Source organism: the organism of the source record quoted next, unplaced genomic scaffold, assembly GCF_019419815.1.
Source record: "Pyrus x bretschneideri cultivar Hongxiangsu unplaced genomic scaffold, Pyrus_bretschneideri_v1 Contig14, whole genome shotgun sequence".
Classification (NCBI taxonomy): domain Eukaryota; kingdom Viridiplantae; phylum Streptophyta; class Magnoliopsida; order Rosales; family Rosaceae; genus Pyrus; species Pyrus x bretschneideri.
Genome location: NW_025999435.1, coordinates 3,520,327 through 3,526,326, shown reverse-complemented (window position 1 = coordinate 3,526,326; position 6,000 = coordinate 3,520,327).

Sequence of the window (6,000 nt, the reverse complement as noted above, 5' to 3'; positions counted from 1 at the left end):
TATTCATTAGATTCTTCCGTCTCAGATGTCTAAATGATTTTAGGAATTCTTTTATTAATTATTGTCTAATTTTTTTCGTATTTATTGTTGGTAAGTTTTTTCTGATTTTCTTATCTTCTGATTTTTTTTCTAATTTTCTTATCTTCTTGTTAACTTTTGATTAAGTCCAAACAACTTATTACATTTACGATTGCACGCTTACTGTATTACACTGTTACACATGTCTTTGGGATCAACATACAGAAAAATAACAATAAGTAAATAACTATAAAAGATGAGAAAACTTTGAATAATTTCAAATAGGGGTGTGCTATCCAGACACCTCATTTTACTTCTCACACACCTCTTCATAATTTATGTCCATTGATCTTCTTCAATTCATCCGATCCAACGGTTGAAAATAAAAAATGTGCGTGAGAAGTAAAATGGGGTGTGTAGATATCACACCTCTTCCAAATATTATGACCATGGCATGACAAAAAGGATGAAACCATGAGTAAGATCAAAATATAATTTTAGTCCCTTGATACATTAATTACCTTATTTATTACTTACATTTTTATTTTTTAATTATTTTTATTTTTCTTCCTAATTTTAATATATTAATTTTATTTCATTATAATTATAATTTTCATTTCATTTATCGTAATATATTTTGTTGTAAACATTTAGATAAACTAATTTTTGTTATACAATATATTTCGATGTACTTTGTCTTCTTCATTTAGGTACATTAAATTTATTATAATACATTTCGGTGCATACATTTAGATACACATATTTTGGTACATATATTTCGATACAAACATTTAGGCACATTAATTCAATATAAAACATTTCAGTACTAACATTTCGGTGCATACATTTTGGTATACACATTTAGGTACATTAATTTAATATAATAAATTTCAATGCATATATTTCAGTACATACATTTCGGTATTAACATCTAAATACATTAGTTCAATATAATACATTTTGGTACTATCATTTAGGTACATTAATTGAGTCTTTCAAGTTTGAAGAATGTTAAATAAAATTAATAAATTTTAAAAAAATTAATCAAAAAATAAATTAAAATTTGTATATTAATAAATTTAAATATTTAATGGGAGACATTAAATAAAATGCACATTAATTATTTTGAATTAAGGACACATCAAGGGACTATAATCAATATGCAATCTAGCATCAGGTTCATCTTAAATTTCAATATTCTTGAAGGATTAAAGTTTAAAAACCCCAATACATAATCTCACTTCAGATAATGCCTAGAAGTAAGAAGACAAATATATGTATGCATACAGAAGAAAACTGTTCATACTATTGCAGAGGTTAAAAACTGCGGTATAAAAACAAATGAAGCAAACTAAGGTATAAAACATACGAAGTGTGCGCCAGTAGTTGTATACCCAGAAACCAAACATCACAAGCGAAAAAGAAAACTGGGAAAAAATGCTCTAGAAAATATAAAAATGTAACCCTTTGCTTTGACAAGACTAGAAATGCTCTAGAAAATATTAAAGTGGAACCCCTTGCTTTGACAATGAATGCGCTTTGACTAGAAATGCTCTAGAAAATATTAAAGTGGAACCCCTTGCTTTGACAATGAATGCGCTTTGAATATGTGTCAAATGCTCTAGAAAATATAAAAGTTTGTACACCCAGAAACCAAACATCACAAGCGGAAAAGAAACAAAACCCAGGAACACATAATTGAGAAAAAACATAAGGGGGTATCCGAACTGGTAAAAAATGCTCTAGAAAATATAAAAGTGTAACCCTTTGCTTTGACAATGAATGTGCTTTGACTAGAAATGCTCTAGAAAATATAAAAGTGTAACCCTTTGCTTTGACTATGTATGTGCTTTGACTAGAAATGCTCTAGAAAATATAAAAGTGTAACCCTTTGCTTTGACTATGTATGTGCTTTGACTATGTGTCAAATGCTCTACAAAATATACAAGTGTAACCCTTTGCTTTGACTATGTGTAAAATGCTCTAGAAAATATAAAAGTGTAACCCTTTGCTTGACCATGTGTGATTCCCTATATAAAGCCAAAAACTGTCGAGAAATATTTGGGAGAATGCTTTTCTTTTCTGACTTTCCGTTTGCTTGGAAGAAAGTAGAAAGCTCGCCATGATTAGATCGGTATTCAGTGTACCTGTTGGCAGCGATCTTATCCCATTGCAAACGTCACTTTTTTTTTTTTTTGGAAACTTGCAAACGTCAGTTTCCAACGATCCCAACGCTTTTTCAGCAGTCAAGCATTTTTTTTTTTAATACATTTCCCAAATCAACCACCAAAGCCAATTCACAGTGCGGGCGCCAATCACAGTGTGGATGTTCCCTAGTTAAACAGAAAATTTTCATTGGAATCATAATACGGATACTACATCACGTGTTTTTATATAAGTAGTAGAAAATTATATTTTTTAAGTTACTTTTTAACAAACATATCCTACCATTTATATGATAACAAGTGATGTACCACCCCATATTCCGGTCATATTAAAAAATCTCTCTTAGTTAATGAGAGATTTTTCACTGTGATTGGCACACAATATGGTTCACTACGTGTCATTATACAAGGTGGGATATATATGTTAAAAGGTTAATAACTTAAAAATTAAAAATTTTCATCATTTACATAAAAATACATAATGTACTGTATTCCTGTCACACTGAAAAATCATCTATAGTTAACAAGCAGCCAGGCGTTGTTGTTCATCCATTGTCATTGATGGTGCAATCATAAATGAGCCAACTCAAACAACTTAGATCTGAACAAAGGTTGGGCCTGCCTGACAAATCATCACATCCAAGCAATTCTTCTTCTATATTGGATATTGACAAAAATGACATGCGGACTATTCTTGCGGCTTTAACCTTCATGATTGGGGTATATGCAGACGATTCTTGAGGCTTTTATAAGTGTGCTTTAACGAAAAGTTTTAAATTTTATTTTAATGAAAAATTATATTTTTATTATAAAATGTCAATCATGGTATTATTTATTTACAATATTTTTTTATCATTTTCATTAAAACTTAAAGTTTTCAAGTCATTTTCATTATTTTTCCTTTTAATCAATGGGGTTTTCTAACTTTAATCTTGAAAAAGATTGAAATTTAAAATAAACCTGATGTTAGATTACATATTAATTATAGTCCATTGATGTGCCCTTAATTTAAATAATTAACGTGTATTTTATTCAATTTCTCCCATTAAATATTTAAATTTATTGATATACACATTTTAATATATTTTTTTACCTAACAAAAGTTTTTTTTAATTTATTAATTTTATTTAACATTCTTCAAACTTGAAAAACTCAATTAATGTAACTAAATGTTAGTACCGAAATGTATTATATTAAATTAATGTATTCAAATGTTAGTACCGAAATGTATGTACCTAAATATATGCACCGAAATGTATTATATTAAACTAATGTACCTAAATGTATGTACTCAAATGTATGTACCTAAATGTATGTACCGAAATGTATTATATTAAAATAATGTACCGAAATGTATTATATTGAATTAATGTACCTAAATATTTGTATCAAAATGTATGTACTAAAATGTGTGTACCTAAATGTATGCATCGAAATGTATTATAATGAATTTAATGTACCTAAATGAAGAAGACAAAGTACATCGAAATATATTGTAAAATAAAAATTAATTTATCTAAATGTTTACAACAAAATATATCATGATGAATGAAATGAAAATTATAATTATAATGAAATAAAATTAATACATTAAATTTAGGAAGAAAAAGAGAAATAATTAAAACATCAAAAATATAATTAATAAATGAGATGATTAATGTATCAAGGGACTAAAATTAGATTTTGATCTTACTCATGATTTTAGTCTAAAAATCATCTTTATCAAAGATTAAAATGAATTTTCCTATTAAAAAATTTCTCAAAGTCGAGTCTCACACCAAACACCAATGGAAAGCTGTCACAATAAGTTTAATTTATTCGACAAATACAATATGACCTTGCTTCAAACAAATGAAAAAAATGCAAACAAATTGTCCAAAAGCCGATTACCACCTCTATTCTGAACTTACATGTGTAGTTATCAAGATAATCATCTACACATGTAAGTTCGACAGAAAGTTGCAAAGCCAAATGTGTAGTTTCCTCCCATATGCAAATGTGCAGTTTCTTCCCACGATGTACAATTTACGAATTTATGGAAATATTGACATTCATTTCTTAGATAAAAATGTTAGGGAGCCATGCAGTATTACGATATAGAAATATTCCTCTTCACTGGTAAGTAAAAGGTCTTAAGTTCGATTCTCGTCAAAAGCGAATTTGAACCACATTATTGCTAGCCTATTGTGAGGCTAAGATCACCCTCCCTCCTTAGTGTAGATGATATCGATTGTTAAAAATAAAAAAATAAAAAATAAAAAAAATAAAAAAAATAAAAAAGATAAAAATAGAGAGAAACCATGTTTTAAAACCATTTTATACATTCTGTACGTTTTTCGAGGTTAAATGGCGGGACGACATTGGTCCTGAGGTCGACAGATTGCACTGCTGACTTGTCTGGAACTAGGAGGCATTCCTCCTTCGTCTACTTAACCCTCCAGGTAAATTAAGACAGAAAAATTTTACTCTCTTTAGTTTAGAGAACCATATGCACCATCGCGACGGAGGCTGTGCACAGCATGGTAAAAAATTCAACAACATGTGACATTCAAGTCTACACCAGTTATCTTTTGCAATGAAAAATCTTCCGGGTCCTGCAAGCATACAACTAAATTTCAGTTTTAGCTTGTTTCCGCAAGCATACAACGCCGAGGACGCCCCCAGAAGAGAGCAGGGTTATTCTTATTTCGGGGTTGATTTGTTTTACCATTTTGATGACAATTTTATTTGCGAATCATTGTTGACACTTCAAAAATAGAGAAAGTTTAGAGTACAAAATGAGAATTTTGGAGTGTCAATAACAATCCCTTTTTATTTTGCAAAGAATAATTTTACAAACCAACGGTCGAGGAGTAATTTGATGAGAAAATTGGAGCAACAATTCCTGACTTTCGGCCAACTTGGAATTTTGATCTTTGAACTAAAAAATTCGTGAGCATTGGTCTCTGAATTTATTATAATGTGGAGCAATGTTCTTTTTGCTTAATTCTGCTAGATTATATATCCAAAATAAAGGGTTTAAATTGGTAAAAACGAAGTTAGCCAAAATAATCATTGCTCCACATTATAGTAAATTCAGAGATCAATAATCATGAATTTTAATTTAGGGACCAAAGCGCTAATTGAGTTAAAATCTATGGACTATTACTCTAATTTAGTTAAAGTTTATGCATCACTGCTCCAATTGTCACATCCCGGCCCGGGCCCCCACCACAACCCGGGCCCGATCCACCACCGTAGCACGATATTGTCCGCTTTGGGCTTACCATTCCCTCACGGTTTTGTTTTTGGGAACTCACACGAGAACTTCCCGATGGGTCACCCATCCTGGGAGTGCTCTTGTGCGCTACTCGCTTAACTTCAGAGTTCCTACGGAACCCGAAGCCAGTGAGCTCCCAAAAGGCCTCGTGCTAGGTAGGGATGGGAATATACATTTAAGGATCACCCCTGGGCGATGTGGGATGTCACACCAATTATCTTGTATTTTTATTCATAGAAAACCTTTTTTTTTTTTTTATATACAAAGATATAAGGAAAAATTAGTATTCGGTCTCTAGCTCCAATTGTCACATCCCGGCCCGGGCGACACCACTTCCCGGGCCCGATCCACCACCATAGCACGATATTGTCCGCTTTGGGCCCCGACCACGCCCTCACGGTTTTGTTTTTGGGAACTCACACGAGAACTTCCCGATGGGTCACCCATCCTGGGAATGCTCTCGCGCGCTACTCGCTTAACTTCGGAGTTCCCATGGAACCCGAAGCCAGTGAGCTCCCAAAAGGCCTCGTGCTAGGTAGGGATGGGAATATACATTTA